The sequence below is a fragment of the Agelaius phoeniceus genome, chromosome 1 (genome assembly GCF_051311805.1).
Source record: "Agelaius phoeniceus isolate bAgePho1 chromosome 1, bAgePho1.hap1, whole genome shotgun sequence".
Taxonomy (NCBI): Eukaryota; Metazoa; Chordata; class Aves; order Passeriformes; family Icteridae; genus Agelaius; species Agelaius phoeniceus.
The window spans coordinates 48,000,481-48,018,335 of record NC_135265.1 but is presented as its reverse complement, the minus strand read 5'-3'; the positions used below and the strand labels follow the sequence as shown (position 1 = coordinate 48,018,335).

The 17,855-nt window shown below is 41.0% G+C and overlaps 1 long non-coding RNA gene across 1 annotated transcript; it reads left to right on the top strand.

Annotated features, from left to right (window-relative positions):
• Window positions 1-2,970: 2,970 nt before the first annotated feature.
• Window positions 2,971-16,793, top strand: LOC143695756 (uncharacterized). Its single transcript, XR_013185286.1, has 3 exons — window positions 2,971-3,106; window positions 13,273-13,366; window positions 16,714-16,793. It is a non-coding gene; the product is annotated as an uncharacterized LOC143695756 (long non-coding RNA).
• The last annotated feature ends 1,062 nt before the right edge of the window (window positions 16,794-17,855 follow it).

The window sequence follows — 17,855 nt, the reverse complement described above, 5'->3', positions numbered from 1 at the left end:
CTAGAGAGCTGTCTTTGTATGTTGATAGAGAATGACTTGCAATTTTAAGGAGACTTATCACGGAGCCGTACAAAGTGATGGATGAGAGTAGTGCCCTAAACCATTTTCAGTCTGGGAAAGTCCTGATTATTTTTTTTCTCCCAAAAGCAGAAGCCCTCTGTCAACATTTTTATTACTTTATTTTAAAAATAGGCTTTGCACTACCTTAGCCAAATAAATAGGAATGATTAATGAAATACTGACTACCCAGATCTACCCTACTGGCATTAGGGTGACTAATTGTAATTTAGTTACCTTTGAACGTGTAGGCTGCAGTCAAGGTTTCCCTAGGCAGTGTGCAAGCAGGGTGAGAGCCAAACACAGAAGGTGGGGACTTTGAAGCAAGACATAGGCACAGAGTAGCAAAATGACCTTTCTACATCACACCCCAGGTCAGAGGGAGAACCAGGGAAAAATAAGGGACTCAGATCAATGCCATGTCTTCAGCAAAATTTCTGCATCTTGACAGAGCAATCATGAGAAGCCATAATTCCTACAGGGCACCATCTTGTGGGTATTCAACAACCTACAAGATGATTATTTACTTTCTATGAGCTTCAGTGTGATCTGAGAGCAATACTTTGAGCCTTTGTGGCAGAAACAAGCAAGGATTTTTCTGCTTTTATTTCGTCTTAACCCTGAGGCAGTCAAGAGAGAGTGAAGAGGGCTCTAGGTCTAGTTTATACATTTATTCAGATTTCCTTTGGTAAGAATAAGATAAACAATGGCAGCTTAAGCTTGATTTGAAAGACAGAAGATTGGTTTAGTCCTGCAATCAGACAGGAGATGGGGTCTGAACTGCAGCATTTTATCAGGGGCAGTTTTACACAGACATCATTAATCTGCTTCAGATGTCTGACACTTAGAGCTTGAGTATGTTAAAATCACTCCCTCACTTAACCTCCGGATATAGCACGTGAAAGAATCAAAACCCACTGATGTACACCAGACCGAGACCATGTAGCGTCTCTCAGGGTATAAAACAGTGTCACTTGTGTTCTTTATTTTTTATTAGGGGTAATTTTCTATGACAGGTATAAGAAAAAGTATGCACACTGTGCTGGTAATAATAATCTAGCAAACTTAGCTAAGAAGTCCTGAATTCTGCTTTTACAACTGACCATAGTAGGTACTTTGGGCATGCTCTGATCAATCATACAAAGGAGCAGCACTTTTTTTTTTTTTTTTTTTTTTTTTTTTTGGTCTGTGTGGGAGGATTAACATATTACTCTATGATATATTTGTTAGGCACAAAACCAAGCAAGTCTTCAGGAGTGATGAGTTTATCACTGAACACTCACACCCAGGAATATGGATTGAAGAGCTTGGAAGGTGTCTGTTCAACATTTGAAATGGCATGCAAGTTTCATGTTTTAGGAAATAGATTTTATAATGATTCCATTGAACTCCTGGGCTTAGTGTTTTCACAACATTATTGCTTTTGAATCCAATCAGACTGCTGAGCTCCTCCCTCAGTGCCATCCTCTTCCAAGAGGAGCAGCTCTAGCTTATCCAGCTTGACAAATTGCTGAACCTGTAAACTTCAGATCCTCTTTTTACAAGGCCTGCACTTCTGTCCTTCCTCAGCATGAATTCCTGGAGAATGCTGGTAGTGCACAGCCCTTCATCCGTGTTTGATACATTTCTTACTCCTCCCCTGCAATTCCTCCCATCCCTCTTCCTTGCTGTTCCAAAGTTTGACAAATCCATTTCCCTTTTCTACCACTTCCACAACTGAGTCCAGCTACTTCTTTGCTTTTTGTCATATCCCACTGCTTTCTACCCTAACCTGCAAGCCTTACTCTTATGAGTTCCTGCCCTGGATGCCACTTGATCCTGCCTTGGTTTTCTTCATTTCAGCTCTGACCTCACCTAAAGCACTGTTTGCAAACATTATTTGGAGTTTTCTTCTATCAAAATTTCAAGCTGTTTCGTGAAAGTTTGCAGGCCTTAAAGAGGCACTGTACATGCAAAGGTGTAACATATACAGCATACTTCTTCTCTGATGATATTCTCAGGAGGAGCAAGGACCACCTTGATGGGAATTTTCAGCAAATATGTGCTTAGCCTCAGACATCTGCCATAGAAACTTCATCCTGAAGTTTTGCAAGGCAGATGAAAATAAAATTTTGTGATGAAAAAAAGTCCCGGAGCTTAAATAGCAGACTGTTGCTTGGTGGTTAGTTCTTTGGCAATTGGAACTCATGGAGCTGCCAGCTTTTCAGTCTCATGCACAGAAATCATAGTATGTGTATAACAACCTGATTAAATGAATATGAATGAACTTTTTCAATGAAAGGGATTCCAGAAAAACTATCCTAATTACACCTATAAATTCTGAGCTATTAAATTGCTGCTCTTGTTTTCAAAACCTTTGTGATGTGGCTACGCACACTGGTGAGATGACAAAATGATGGCTAGAGATCCCAGCTTTTCCACTCTGTCTCCTATGCTCAGGAAGGGAAGGCAATGAGGTTGTTAAGAAGAACCAATTGCAGAGGATGTTTTTTGGACATGGCAGTTTGTTTGGTGGACCTGATCTAGAGCTGTCTGACATAACTGGGATCTGAGAAAAGACAGCCTTCTGTCCCTTCTCTGTCAAGCACTGTTTGCATTCAGATGGTGATTTGGAAGGTCACTCTGTTATGTTTTCATTTTGTTTTGTGATATGGGGTCTTTAGTAAGTGCCAGAAAAAATACAGCTGTATCTAAAGGGTGGCTGATGGGTTTTTAGGGTGTTTTCCTTGCTTTGGTTTGGTTTGGTTTGGTTTGTTCCCTGAGAATTCTTAGGTATTTTGTGAAACTCCCTGGGTGCTATGAAGTTTCTCTTTCCACTACTGTAGTGCTAAATATTGTTATAGACTTAATTCCTTTTAACCTACCTAAATTATGTTTAATAAAATCCTTGTTTTCCTATCCAAAGCTGTGTTGTCATGTCATCTGCATTGAAATACTCCTGTTGTCAAAGATAAAAAAGCCTGCGATATCAAAGAATGTTTTCTTCCTTCTGCTGAGAATTTCTTTCCAGTAGAGAATGTGGAAAACATCTAAAATATTTTTATGCAAGGTGAGTCGGGTTTTTTTGTTTCTTTGGTTGGTTTTTGTTGGTTTTTTTTTGTTTGTTTGGGTTTTTTTTAAATTTTTGTTTTTGTTTTGGTTTGGCTTTGTTTTTTTTTTTTTGTGGTTTGTTTTTTTGTTTGGTTTTTTGTGCTCTAGAATGTCTGGAAGAGGAGACCAGGAGTAAGATACTCAATAAGCCTGATCTGGTACAAATGCTTTCTTGTATTAGGGAAATAATCTTTCAGACACCTTGCGGGAGGTGTTTACCTTGATCTCTTGGGTGGTTTGTATCATTCCTGTGGGGGAAGTTTGGATGGAAAAAAAAGTTGTTGCATGTGTGTGTATTCATTTTCACCCTTCTTCTACTCCTAAAATGGAAAATTTGGCCAGAAAAAGATATTCTCCCAGAAGAAATCCATTGGAACACAAGAAAACTCCTACAAAAATTTGCAGTAAAACTTAAAAAGGTTTGTAGCAAACCTAGCTTTACCACTGTGACTAGAACTGTGCCTGAACTTGTCTCCCTCTGAGCCTTAGTCTGGCCTTAGATTTCTGTTGGGTTTATTTCACTTGTTCCAGCAGCAATTCAGGGTGCACAGGTAATTTGTTTTTCCAAGACTAGATGGCCCATGTTAAAGGAGGAGGGAGAAAAGAGAGGGTATGGTTTTTAATCTGGGGCAGTATCTTCTCTGCCACCCTGGCCTGAGTGGTGGCCTCTATCAGGAGAACACCTCCCAAAGAGACACCCTGTATTAGTGCTGGCTGCCAACCTGAGAAAAACCATGGTGCTAGCCAGCTTTGCCTGCTGCTCCCCCTGTTCCTCTGGTCCCTGCCAACCACGTTGTTAAGACCAGGAAAAGCCATTCGGTAGGTGACAAGAGCCAAAGAATTTGCTGAATGTGTCGGGCTTGATAGCAGCTGCTCCTTGCCCAATTGCATTCCTCTGCTACAGGACAGATGCACAGAATACATCCCAGACCTTCCTCCCAGCAGGAGATAAGCTCTGGAGCCCTCCACAGAATAGAGCTGCATGTGTCCTTTCCCCCACATGGTGTGAAATTGGTTTTTCTGGCCTAGTGGATATGGGCAGCTGGTAGAATTTTTAATTTTATTTTTATTTAAGAATAATTCATTAATAATTCTTGAATAATTCAAGAATAATCATTATTCAAGAAATTTTGATAAGCTTGCATTTAGGCTTGGTTATCCTGTAGGTAGCAGAGACTTGTGGGGTTGTAATTACTGGGTATGTCTCCATCACTGAGGTACGGAACAGAAAACTGGGTTGTGGCAAAGAGAATGGAGGGCATTAAGGTACACAATCCCACAAAAGGTGCAGTGCAGTTTTCCCCCACCCCAGATGGCTGTGTGGCACTGGGCCATGGTAGGTGCAAACCCGGAGGGGAAAGACGATGCTGAAGAATGTGCCGTTATGTATTTCCTCAGGTTTTCCCTCCTTGGCAGAGCTGCACCAGGACCGCAGACTTGGCAGGCGTAATGCAGAGCTGTCTTTCCCTGCAGCTCTCCAGGGACCTTCCCTGGCACTTTGCCCAGCTCTGGGCACCAGGTGCTGTGGCGGGGAGAAGAGCTCTTCCAAAGAAACTTTGGGTGTATCTGTGCGGTCCCGTGAGAGCACAGAGAGCAATGCAAAGGTCCCCAAGTGACCCTTTACCACACTGGGAGACTGGGAGAATTCATCCTCCTCTTATAAGGCCTAATTAGTGAGCCCTAATTAGTATTGCACCTGCAGAAAAATCATTGCTTCCAGGACTGGAGTGAGAGCCCCTGCACCTTGGAGTGTCCAAATAGGTGGACACCTCTGCCTTGCGCTGCAGAGATTCTTTAATTATGCACAAATCGGGCAGGCTTGAGACCCAAAGTAAAGGCACAGCAAGATCCTGCCATCATAAGAACAGTGTTTATGGACTTCAGATTCTCAAGTCTCACAGGGATTTTTTTGGCATTTTAATTTTTTTTTTTTTTGAAAATATCCCAAATGTCTGCCTGGGATAAATTTCCAAAATACAACAAGCTAGTAGAAATTTGAAAATCTTCCTCAGCTGCTGCTGTGCTTCCTTATGCAAAACCCATTTAAGCCAAAATCCCAAAGGAGAAGTGGTACATGGAGTCTCATGGTGCACATTGCATAGTCTGTGTGTATGGCTACCTCTGTCCCAAAAATAGTTTTTAAAATCACTGGACATCAGGAAATAAACAGTTCAGAGATGTTTAATCCTCATAGGTTTCATGGCAGTAAATACCTAGTTGGAGGATAGACAAGCTATTCATGCCCCTGCTGAGGAAAATGTAGCAGTCAACGCATCCTAAACACCAGAGTTTCTGAAAGTGCACATATACCTGGCTCTAAGAACTATTTCGGTCAACACTTTGTGTATTAAACACCAAAAAATTTAACTGTGAGATGCAAACTTTCAAAAGTCAGTTCTCTTTCATCCCGGTGATTGCAGGACTACAACTTCCTAAGACACTGGCTCCCAGAAAACCCCATGCACTTTGATCCATCAGCAATGCCTATGAATTTCCATCTCCTTTTTGGAATCTGTAATGGATGAGGCTGTGGCCATGCACTGAAAAAGACAGAAAGGTCCCTCTTCCACTACATTGTCTTTTCTTGTTCCTCCTGGGTGAAATGTTAGCCAGTGATTAGTCATAGTGCACTGTTAGGACTCTTCAGTCACAGTGCTTGTTTGCTTGAAATCCCTTCTGAAAATGATGCCTTTTGTTCAATATTGTTACTGAGTTTCTGATGTGATATATAAAGTACTTTCCATCCTTCTGCTCAGGCAATGGGGAGAAATTAACAGTTTGTGGAAGTTGTTTATTGTCAGTGCTGTTTTCTGGGGTTTGGGATAGGGGAAGGAGCCAACAACACCAGAGATCTCAGAGGTAATGTTATGGGGAGACAGTACAAGCCCTCACTTTTCTTGACCTTTCTCGCTTTCTTTCCCCATTTCTTCTCCAGGTGCACTATCCAGCACATCTAATCTCTTCCTTTTCCATCAGTATTAATTCTGGCTCTTCCCCTGCTTTTGAAAGTTCTTTTGGGAACCTCTATTTTGCCTGATGTATCTGTTGAGCTCTAACATTGCAGGGTGCCCTTGAATTGCTAACACTTCCATGCATTGCCATAGCCACAGGGATACCTTACATCTTTCAGAACAGGACCATACCCACAACACACTGCTAACCAGAAGAGCTGGGTGAGTTAGGTACTTTTAAATCTCGTTTGCCAAGTTTTTTCTTTCCCCATTGAGGATCCAGCCAAGAACTGTTTTTTGAAGGAATTATACTTTTTTATGAAGTTGTCTTTTGTGGGTATCTGTGAACCATGATGGTGGACATAAAGTGTTTTCTTGATTTATCACCCTTCTGCATCACACAAGTAGAAATGTCTGTGATTTTTTTATCATACACATCTTTTTATAGAGATCCATGTGTTGATCACATGTTGAATATAATTTATATGTTTGAATCTTTGCAGTCTGGAAAAAAAAAAGCCAACATTTAGCTGGAAATTCAGACACTTGGGAAGAAGGAATGGAAAGGCTCATAGGGAGGGGAGAGGAGGTAACTGAGGCAAGGGGGAGCCCTTGAAGAGTGGTCCTCAAACCACGACGTGTATTTGTCTTTGATGCTGGCAGAGCTGAACAGGCTGTACAGGAAGCTCTGCACTGCTGGAGGACTGCTTTCAGCTGAGACACTGGACCCAGGTCCTATTTTTCCTGGCTCTGGTGACTGTCCAGGAGGAAGTCAGAGATCCTATGACACTTTTTGGAAGAAAAGGACATGATCCCAGTGCTGTGGATAAAGTTTCCTGTCTGGCAATGAAATCTATTCAGCTCTGTGGATGGTATTAACAGGTGCCAACATCAGGCTCCACAGGCTGTTTGTTAAAGCTGAAATAGTTCTCAGCTGGTCTAGGTCAGGAGACCTGCTTAGATGGTGTCACTGAAGGAATTTTTCCCTCTTCCTTTGCTTGGAAATTATTTCTTTCCTTTTTGGTTCTAACATAAGTTTGGCTGAGCATAAAAAATCAATTATATCACTATCATTCCAACCTGCTTTTTAAGAGTCATGATATGAATCTAGTTTGGTACAAAAAAAAAGGTTGTATGCAAACAACGTAGCCTATCTAGTGACATACATTTCTAGAAAGGTAATTAGAACACCTAAAGCTAAGAGATTTTCTGGTGTGTAAACAGAAAAAGTCTTCCAGACTGACAGAAACAAAAAAAACCCCAAACTTTGAGAATCCAGTTACTAATGTCTATCCTTGAAAGAGGCATCATGATGAAGAGGGGGGGCAAAGGGAGGAGTGTCTGTGCAAGCTGATTTGTTGATTAGCATTTAAAACATTTTGATATCTCAGGTGAAGGTCAGTCCATTGTTGTGTTTTTCCTTTCTGCAATTAGCTGTAGGCAATTTGTATGGAGCACAAAACATGAATAGCATCTCTTGAAATTAGTACTGAGGTGGGTGGAAAGGAAGAACAAGAGAAACAAGCAGAAACTAATTTAACAGGCTGGTTGCTGAACGGTGGCAACGTGGCTTGACTCAAAGCATTACCCCTTTTAGCACATGATTTATTGCTAATGCCCCTTCCCATGACTGGCCTTCAGCCTTTGATGTCAGTCAGCTCTGAATTAATTACTTCATAATGCAAAGTGAAAGTGCAGCAGGTTTGGTTTATTCCCCGTTGCTTCCTGAAGTTGTTGTGTTAACTTGAGTTAGCCTCGTCAGTGTTTGCTCGCTCTCTTACCCTCCCGCAAGGCACCTTCTTATTTGTAAATCCAAAAAGCTGGCAGGGGTGTGTGCACCCGTTGTGTTGCCTCATAATAAATGGAGCCTTTTAGCCAGGGCAAGCGAGACTGATGTAGGAATGCAGGAGATCATATCTTGGGGGGAAAATCAATATTAAGATGTACAATTGCTCCCATGGTATCGAAAGAATTAGTTGATCTACATGCCAAATGACAGCCCCCTTGATAACAGGGATTATGTGTCCTGTCTTTCCAGGCTGTGCTCCGTTGGGGCTGCTCTCCGGGTCCCTCAGGCAGAGATAATCTAATTAGTACAACAAAGACCAGGTCGATTTAAAAAAATAAAGGGCGGGAGCGGGAGGCGGGGGAGAGGCGGGGGGGGGGGGATGGCAGCGAGAAGCAGTCTTCGGAAAAAGTTGCTGAGGAGAGGAGGAGTGGAAAACTGGGAATACAAGTTAACTGTCAGTTTGGCTCCACAGACGCTGGAAATTCAGACCCACCGGACTATTACCAGACAAACCCCGAATTAGCAACTGCTTACAGCCTTCAGAAGCACTAATTTAATCACGCTGAGAAAACGAGGAGGTGTTGGGCTGAGCAGAAAGGTGGTGGCTTGGACCCAGACCTGCTTATCCACTGCAGAGTCATAGACACCTGCTGCAAGAGCGGCTTGTGGAAAAATGCTTTACCACAGAAAAACCCAACAACCCAGGAACAAACAAAGAATCCAACACTTTTTCCCTTCACTAAATTGTGCTTATGTGTAGACTTTTTTTTGCACTTTTTGGCTGAGGCTTGGGCAATGAAACTGCACTGCCCATGCTAAGCACGAGGCGAATAACTTTGCAGAGGACAAGGTGAGGTTTTAAGATGCCTGAGTGGAGCACTGGTCTCCATCTGCCACAGTCACACCAAGGCAGATGCACCCCACTGCCAACTGTGCACAGATGGGTGATTCTGAGACTCTGTAAGTTTCAGAGTTGTTTTAAACTTAATGGTTTAGTGTCAGGAGTCCACGCTAAACCCAGTATGCAGCCAGCTTAGTTGGAATAAGAACTGGGTTTTCCCTCCTGGGTGATGTTGGCTTTTGCAGGTGTTGCATCTGTTCTGTTAGTGCATCCCATCAGCCCCTCAGCACAAAGATCCCCTGGCAGCTTTTGGTGAGACCCAGATGGATGGATGTGGGAGTAGGTACTCACTCCTCAGTGGGTGTAAACTGAACTGGATTCACAATAAGTGGAGATGCTTTACAAGAGAGTTACTCACACCTGGCACTGGGCTTGCACATGACATTTTTTTGGTGATTTTTTGACAATAGGTATTAGTATCTGGATATTTCAGTCTTGGTTTTGCTTTTAGACAGAGAGTCTTGATCTCTGCATAGAGTTCATGCAAGACAGGCACCACAGCCCTGGGCTTTTGCAGTTCATTCCCAGCCTTGTCTTAAGGGTGGATCCTGGATATATCCTGTCTTTTATGACCATGCTCCTGAAGTATAATTTAACTCTAATTCATTACCAACACACCTGAAGTGCTTTGGTGGTTGGATCTAGAATTTTGACACAGTTCTCCCTCCAAGGAAAATATTGCAATTTCTCAGCCATGCAAATAGGTGCAGGCGTCTTCAGGCTGTAAAATCTGATATACTTAGGGGACTGGATGGCTGAAGGAAGGCTCACTCACATCTGGAAATTGCTTTCTTCCTAAGGATCATGAGCACAAGGAGTTCAGGCATTCTTGCACAGCTCCCCACTGACCCTTGAGTTCATGTCATCAGACCCAATCTTGTTGTCTTGGCAAATATTCACACAAATAAGAGAACTCTAACAATGGGATCTTTATTTTCTTAGCTTCCCTCTCCCTCTCCTCTTGTCCCTTGCTGCCTCCTTCTCCTACACTGGAGATTGAAAATTTGGAGGCAGCAAGGATGAGATCACTGCTTTGTGAGGAGTGACAAGAAAACTGGCTGCATGATTTGGGGCTCTGCATATCATTTTCCCAGGAGCAGATCTGATATTATTTCCCTATCCACAACTGCACAGAGACATCAGCACTTTGGAGACGGTGCTTGCCAGCTGCTTGGGGTAAGACTGTAGATAAGGCCCAGAGATGAGGAGCCATCAAAACATGAATGTCTAGCACAGACTTTGCATTCCTGGCTTTGCTGTATTTACTTACTTAAATCACCCAAGCCTATAAACCATAGTTAGCAAGGCATAGAGTCATTACCCATTCCAGGGAAAGGAGCAGTCTGAGTCATGTGGGGGATGATGTGTGGGTCCATATTGGACTTTGCTTGAGCTATGAATTAGATATATGATTTTATAAACAGTTTTTAGACTTTTATGATTCTTTAGTAAAAAGTTATACTGAAACACTGGAACTGGGGGCTCCAGATTCCTACCAATTCCTGCATCAGTGCTGCTTCAAAGCCTAACTTCAGGTTACTCCCCACATACATTTGCTAGGGTGTTCCCTTTCCCAGCACAGTACTTTTGTGTTCACCTGAACCATTGGGAAAAAGCCCACATCACCACACCTGAGATCTTGCCAGCTGGCAGGCTGACCTGTCTGTGTGCTCCTGGATGGCAGGGCAGCCCCAAAGCAGCCAGGTGTCTCTTGGATTCATGTTATAGCTCATCCTTCAGCAGAGGTGCTGAGTATATGCCCCCCTTGTTCCTTCAGTCACAGTTTTCACCAGAACTGCAGGAATTTCCTGCACTGACCGTCTGGACGCAGACTTGTTTTTGCAAGTGTGTGCTCTTTATTTTCACAGAAATAGAATAAAAAACAAACCAGAAGAAGGAAATTAAATAAAAATTACATTTGGTAGACCCAGAAAAAATAGATTTTTTTAAAGAAAGACTACCATTTAAAAGCCCAGATGCAGACATTCCTTACTATCCCACTCCCACTGAAAGTTAAGATTGAAATCACCTAGGACTCAGTTCCTCATATGTGTGTGGTTTGCCTTCCTTTATTAAAATCAATGACAAGAAGTCTTTTGGGGACTTTCTCAAGCATCTTGTGCAATAATCTACAATAAATTTTTTCACAATATACTTTCTAGTACTCTGTTAACATTTTGGTTTCTAAGGCATTGGGAGTTCTTGAGACCGCTTTTTGTTTGATATTTTGCCTGTCATGCACACCACATGTCTAGTTGGAAATTCAATGTACTATTGCTAAATAAAAAGAAGTCATGCCTTGTTATGGGGTGCTATGGCATTCATATCTCTTGGAGAGACACCGTCTTCTGCATAATCATCAGGGCAAAATGTGGGCTGCTACATATTCTAGTAAGCACCTGTATCAGCTGAGGGCAAAATGCTTCACCTGCTTCTCTTTCTATAAAACCTTACACTTTGATGTGTGATGCTTTCCTCTGAAGGGTTCTGCATCAGCTGTATGTTGAGTACAACTGCTCCTTTGCATGTTCCAAGTTTAGTTCCTTGTTCTGGCAGACAGCGTAACTCTGATACAAGCTGTAGTAAATTACCATGTCATTTAACAATTACTTACAATGCATTCCCTGATCATTTGGTGCCTTGGGATATTGTGCCTAATTGCAGGTTTAACAAAAACATATTGTGGTCATTATGTCATTATGTTATGAGAGCATAAAGAGCAAAATAGAGCAAATCAGATAAAGTTGAGTGAGACTTAGATGTTTGTATGGGAATGTTAGGAACAGTGTCTCTCACCCTTGCAGGCCACAAAGATAATTTCATGACTACTAAGTAGTAGTTGGTTTAAAAAAAAAATCTATTAGGCAGTGTCTCCACTCTCAGGGGAAATGTCTATCAGCAAAACTGATTAGAGATAAGGGTAAGCAGATGTCAAAACAGAAGACCACCAAAGAACTGAGGTCCTAAAGCAAATGGGGAGACATCCAGCAAGTATTAAATGTAGGGTGGATTGCTGTTCCTACCTTTCTTTCAGCTCCAGGAAGAGTTTTCCTGAAAAAAAATTGCATTTTTAACTTATATGGGAGAAGTCTGTTTTTACAATCATTTTTCTGGGTGAATGTGTATGTGTGTATGTGGTTTGTTGTTTTGTTTTTTTTTTATCCTTCCCACAAATTGCTTTTTAACCTTAGGAGTGAATGCAAATTAGAAATGTTAGGGAAAGCAAAGAACTGTGAGAGGATGAGCTGTAGAATTTCTCACTTTTTCTCTAATCATGGAAGAGCCAAATTTAAATGATCTCTTTCTGTAGAAACTACTTCTCCATAACACTCAGTTTTGCCACAGTTTTCACCTGAATTAACCCTCCAGTTATGGGACTACATAAAGGTTAAAAAAAAGCCAATAAAAAAAAGTTTTATTGAAACTTCCATTATGGGAACAGATATGTGAATTTCAATTGTTGCTGATAGAAAGAAGTAAGAAAATATAGGCTTTTAGGAGGGAATTCATGGGAATAGATTATTTTATAGGTTAAAAATAATTTTATATGTCAAATTATTTCTGTGGATTGACATGAAATTATTCATAGTGTTTCACACCCACCCTGCTTGTCCTTTACTTCCTAGGTGTAACTTTGTGCTGGCCTCTCTTCCCTTCTCCTTCTTTGCCAGCCAGAGAGGACACAAAACACTGCTCTGCCACTCCTTTTTCAGAGACATGCCCACATGCATTGAATACGGCTTCAGGCAACCTCTCCCAGCCAATGGAAAAGCCACTTCTACATCACCATGCAAGGCCTGTGGCAGAGTTTTTCATAAAATCACAGAATGGTTTGTGTTGGAAGCTAGGCAAATCTTAGGCAGATGATCTATGCACTTTGACAGCAGCTTCAAACCTTCCAGAAGGAATATCTGCCTTGTTTTGCTGAAAGAAGGGCTAAATCAAAACAGGATATTATTTATCCTGAAGCACATTGCCTCTTCTGACAGTGCTGGCAGCAAGTCAGGGTGAATTACAGAGGCTGCCCTTCCCAGATCAGTCTGTACCTCACTTCTGCAGCAGCTGTGCCTGCACAACACTTGTTTGATGCTCTGAGATGTCTCAGGTCTTTTTTAAACTGCTAACTTGGGTTTGTTCAGCTTCTTGTTGTCTAAGAGCTGGACCTGGGTTTCAGGATGCCTCTACCAGTCAAATTCCTCCAGCCTTCCAACATCCATGCTTCCAGAGCCACGCTGCCACAAAGAAAGATGTAACCTGTCTCCACAACCACTTCTAAGAAACTGGTTTTCAGAACACAAGTTATCCCTATCCCTCCATGTCTGGTGCAAAGGCAGGGAGAAACTGTCCCATCCCCAAGGCACAATGTGATCCTTGGGTATTTCTGGCCCTCTGGAGGAAAAACGCCAACAAAAATAGCAGGGGAAAAAATGTGCAAGCTATAATTGTTTTTTCATTTGTTGATGTTTTTCTACACAAAATTTCAGAGTTTCATCCCTGCTGCTGCTTGTACTGAAAGAGAAACTGATGAAAGCCACAGTAGATTTGCTTCATTGGATACCATAATACATCATTCAAAAGGTGAGTTGCAAACAGTGGTTCTAATCTTATAACATTAACCTCTGCCACTCCTCCCCCTATAATCCCAGCCACTTAAAAAAAATCTATCTTCTTGTCAAATACATGATTTTTTATTGATGTGGTATATCCAGCAGTGAAATAGATTTCCCTTTTTACAAGTTATGACAATTTTTTCTATGAAATATTTCCATTACAGGAGAGTTTGATTGATTTGGGAAGTATCCTACATAGTAACAGGCTGGTCAAGAATAAATCTGTCTGAATGTTTATGTAGAGTGCTGTTTCTAAGTGGGCTAATGCTGTTCCTAATAAGATTGTGTAATGTTTGGAAAAGTTGCTTCTTGTAAAACAACTACAATATTATATCATTTTTATATCCCTCAATTTGGCAAATACTCATGTTTTTCACTTTTCCTTCTGGGACGAATTGTACATATGACCTGAAAAACTTTGGTGTTTCTTAATGACTCAAGTTGAAAGCAAACAGTAGTGGCCTGTGCCAGATATTGATCTGATCCTGGAAAAGGCCAGCAGCTGTGGGCTGCTCCGAGTGGAAGCTGTACATGGTTCAAACCACCCTTTGATCAGGCTTCATCACTTCCTGTCTTATTTGAGAGTCAAAAATCAGACAGCTGCCTTCTGTGGGGAAAGTTGAACTGTGTTGCTCTGCTTCTCTTCCATGTGCTTTGTCCTGAATTCTTCCCTATGTACCTGCTCCTTCAACAGTTGCCAGATAACAAATACGGTGCTTATTTCAACTTTTTTGCACAAGTGGAGAAAAATGCATTACTGAAGTGAGTTTCTCTGACAGATGCTGTACAGGGTGCTTCACCCACAGATATGACCTTTATGAGGTATCCTTTCTTTTGAGCAATGCCCACTCTGGTGGAGAGCAGACTTAATGGAGCGGGATTGCTGAACGAGTCACCACATAGACATGGCCTCAAAGACTCTCTATGGAGGATGCTGCTCACTCATAAACTTGAGAGGGTTTTCTTCTGTCTAGCACTGGCACTAGAGAGCCAGGCATCTTTCTCAAACCTTTCTCCTTCTGGTTTTGCCCAAAATGAATGACTATGGCTTCTCCATCACCTGCACTGCAGCCATAGTATTTTCAACTTGTCTCTAGAGGCAAGTCCCATGCAGAGCTGTTGCAGATCTTCAGGTCCAGTCCAAAATGTGGAATGGCAGTGGCAGTGGCACTCGAGACACTTTATGATGTGTCCATGACACACACACCGGTTTTCCCATTTTTCCCAGGGAGGCAGACCCACTGTGAGCAGGATTGATGCCTGGTCCCCAAGCCAAACTCCCCTCCCCTGCCTGTTTGACCCTGCTCAACAGCACCTGGGACACCCCAAACCCAGCACCTCTTGGTGCCACTGGCACTCATCACCCCCTCTGTGTTTTGGATGAGCAGCCCTGTGTGCGGGTAGCTCATGAGTGATGGGTGTGGTCATGTGGCTCTGCCTCGGGCTCCTTGCTGCCATCCATCCATGCCGTGACCACAGGCTGGGACCAGCACCAGTACGGAATCACTGTTCTTAATTACAGCTATTTTAGTGGAGACTACATCTTCCATGGGAGAAATTATCAGGATTTGAGAAATGCCAGACAGAATCAACTGGAAAAGCAGATTTTTTTTCTTTTTGTTGGCATTCCCACACCACAATTTTAATGTTTAAGAGGTTTTTTCCCCTCACTCACACAAAAAGACAGTTGATGCAAAAAAAAGCAGAGCTTTAGCCCAAAACGGTCCATTCTGAATTTGCATAGGACTGTTATTTTTAAGAGAAGCTGGCTTACCTCCAAACTCATACGCCAGAGGCTGAATGAGCTAAATTTAAATACCAAAGTATTTCAAATGGATATTTTACATTAACAGCAATCTCATTTATTTTAGTTTAGTGTTTTCACATAGTTTTTCAAAGTTAAGCTAAACCCACTGTGTAAGAATAAGTGTTTCATTAATTTTTATAAGGGTTATAAGAAGCATATGTTTTAAAGCTTCCTTTTGTAACATAGCAAAGTATACTTTAGACATATTTATTTACATAATGGCTGCATTAGAAGAAATTTTCATATGGAAAAATGCAGCAATACCAAGTAATAGTTACCACAAAGTTAAAAAAATAAATTAATGATATGGGGTGACAAGAAGCAGAAATAATTTAAAAATGAAATGACAGGATGTGATTTTTTTTTTTAAGTACTCAAAGTGAGTGTATTCCCACTCCTATCACAAAGCCAATGGAAGCACAGCATTCTACAGGAAACTTTCATGAAGATTTGCAAAAAAATTCTCTGAAAGAATTCAAATATTTCACCTAGAAATATTTGAATTTCTATCAAATATTCAGATCTTCATCTTAAAAAGGTGAGAAATGTTGATTTTAACCTTATTAAAAGCTAGTCTATTTGCAGTTCTTTTGTGTTCAGTTTTTGTTCAGGTTGTATTTTTTTAAATGTAGTATGTACTGTGTATATAATGTGTAAATCAAATGCTTTACTATGATACAGCAAAAAATTAAAAGCACACAAATGTAAATGTTTTTACAATAGCAAAACAAGAACTGACACAAAATAGTCAAACCTCTTATGATGGGAAAATTTGCAATGTATCTCAGGTGGTGGAAAAAAAAATCATTTTCCTGTAAGAAAAAACCCTGCCAGCAGCTTATCAGCTCAAAGTTACCACAAAAATTATTGAAAAGGGTTACAGCCAATAAACTACATCAGCACATCATCTTACTAGAATCAAGTCAGCAGCTACTGTAACCTCCCTTTGTTTAAGGAAAGATTTGAAAGGAGCCTCAAAATGTAATTTGTTTTTATAGGCTTTCAGGGCTTAATAACTGTAAGCCTGACCTTAACAGGAATTTGAATTACCAGCTAAAATAATTTATAGGAGATGCACTAAAGAGGTTTTATATATATAAAAGACATATGTTTTCTTCTCTGCCTTGACTGAAGAGCTGTTGTTTTTGTAGACATGTGTACTTACATTTTGTGGGTAGCTTCATAATCTAAGGTTTTCAGCAAGAGGGCAGGTTTTTACATCAGGTATATATTTTGAGGAAAGCACAAGTGTTTCAATTTTTTTTTTCTGAATACTGGAAGAATATCACCAAGATTTTGCTTTCAAAAAGCCTCTAGGATTGGAACTATTGTGTCCAAGACCAATTGGTCCTAGTACAGAACCTGAACCTGTTGTAAGCCATTAAGCTGCAGCTAAACCCCAGATAATCTAGTGAGTATATCAGGAAAGCAGCAAAATCAACACTGCCCCACTGTTCCAGGGATTTGTTTCGACGTTGAGTAACAACTCTCTTGACTTCTCTCTGCAGAAAGTTGTGTAATGTCCTGCTCAGTGAAGGCATGCATTCCTGGAAGAGCGGAGGTCCTGAGAATGTCAAAAGCTCTTGAAAACAGGTCCAGTTTCCACTTTGCCAGACGCTATGGCAAAGACTGCTCTGAGAGCTAATTTTGGATAATGAGCAATCAGCAGGGGCAGAACATCCTGTAAGTATCTACAGCTGAACACTCTTAAACAAGATTGGGATCACCCAGAGCTTTTCTCCTGGGTGTTAATATGGTGATTAAAGTTTACAAGAGGCCCATGGTTTTATTTTGGTCTTGTCACATTCAATGGCATCTAGGCAGGAAATCTGCTTTAATGCATCAATGTTTTTGGTCACCTATGTGCAGAATGCCTGACATGCTTGTGTGGAATAACTGCTGTATAAATTCAGTCATGATTGCTGTATAATTGGTGTTAGGCAAAGGTGTGTCAGGATACTCGAAAATATTATTTGGATAAATATAGTTTTACTGGAATATCTTCTTTAGTCTGCCAAGGTGTCTTGAAGTACAAATCTTGTGTTGTATGTAAAATAGGCACACTCACAGGTGTTTGTAACACACAAATGTGTGCTCTGTCACTGTGAGAAATCTGTCCTCTGAGCTGGGAATGTCTGTTGCCAGCACTGTGTACTAGCAGATCCTGTTGTCTATTGTTATGCATGCTTTTCTCAACAAAAGTCAACATGAGACCTCCTACTTGCACATTTTTGTGTAAATTTCTTTGTCAGTGTGTAGGGACAAACTGCCAACTTTTGGAAGGCAACCTACTCAATAAAATATGTAGGATTGTTTCTTCCACTTTCTGTTTCTGTTCTTTCTCACCTTTGTATTTAAAAGACTGTCTTGAACAGATAGGATCCTAAGTGAGTCTTATCAAGGTCAGAGCTTGTTACTCTGCCACAGATTTGAATACAAAACTTTGTAGATATCTGATTTCCAAACATCTTTGGAAGCCATATTTACTACCAATAATTGCCTGTACTTGTGGTCAAATTTTTGCTTTCTTTGTTTCATTTCCATTTTTAGATGGATTCATCTAATTTAGTTAAATCAGAAGTTGATTTAATTTAATTTAATCTACTTTTAAATGGGATCTGGGAACAATTTGTTTTGTTTTGGGTAATGG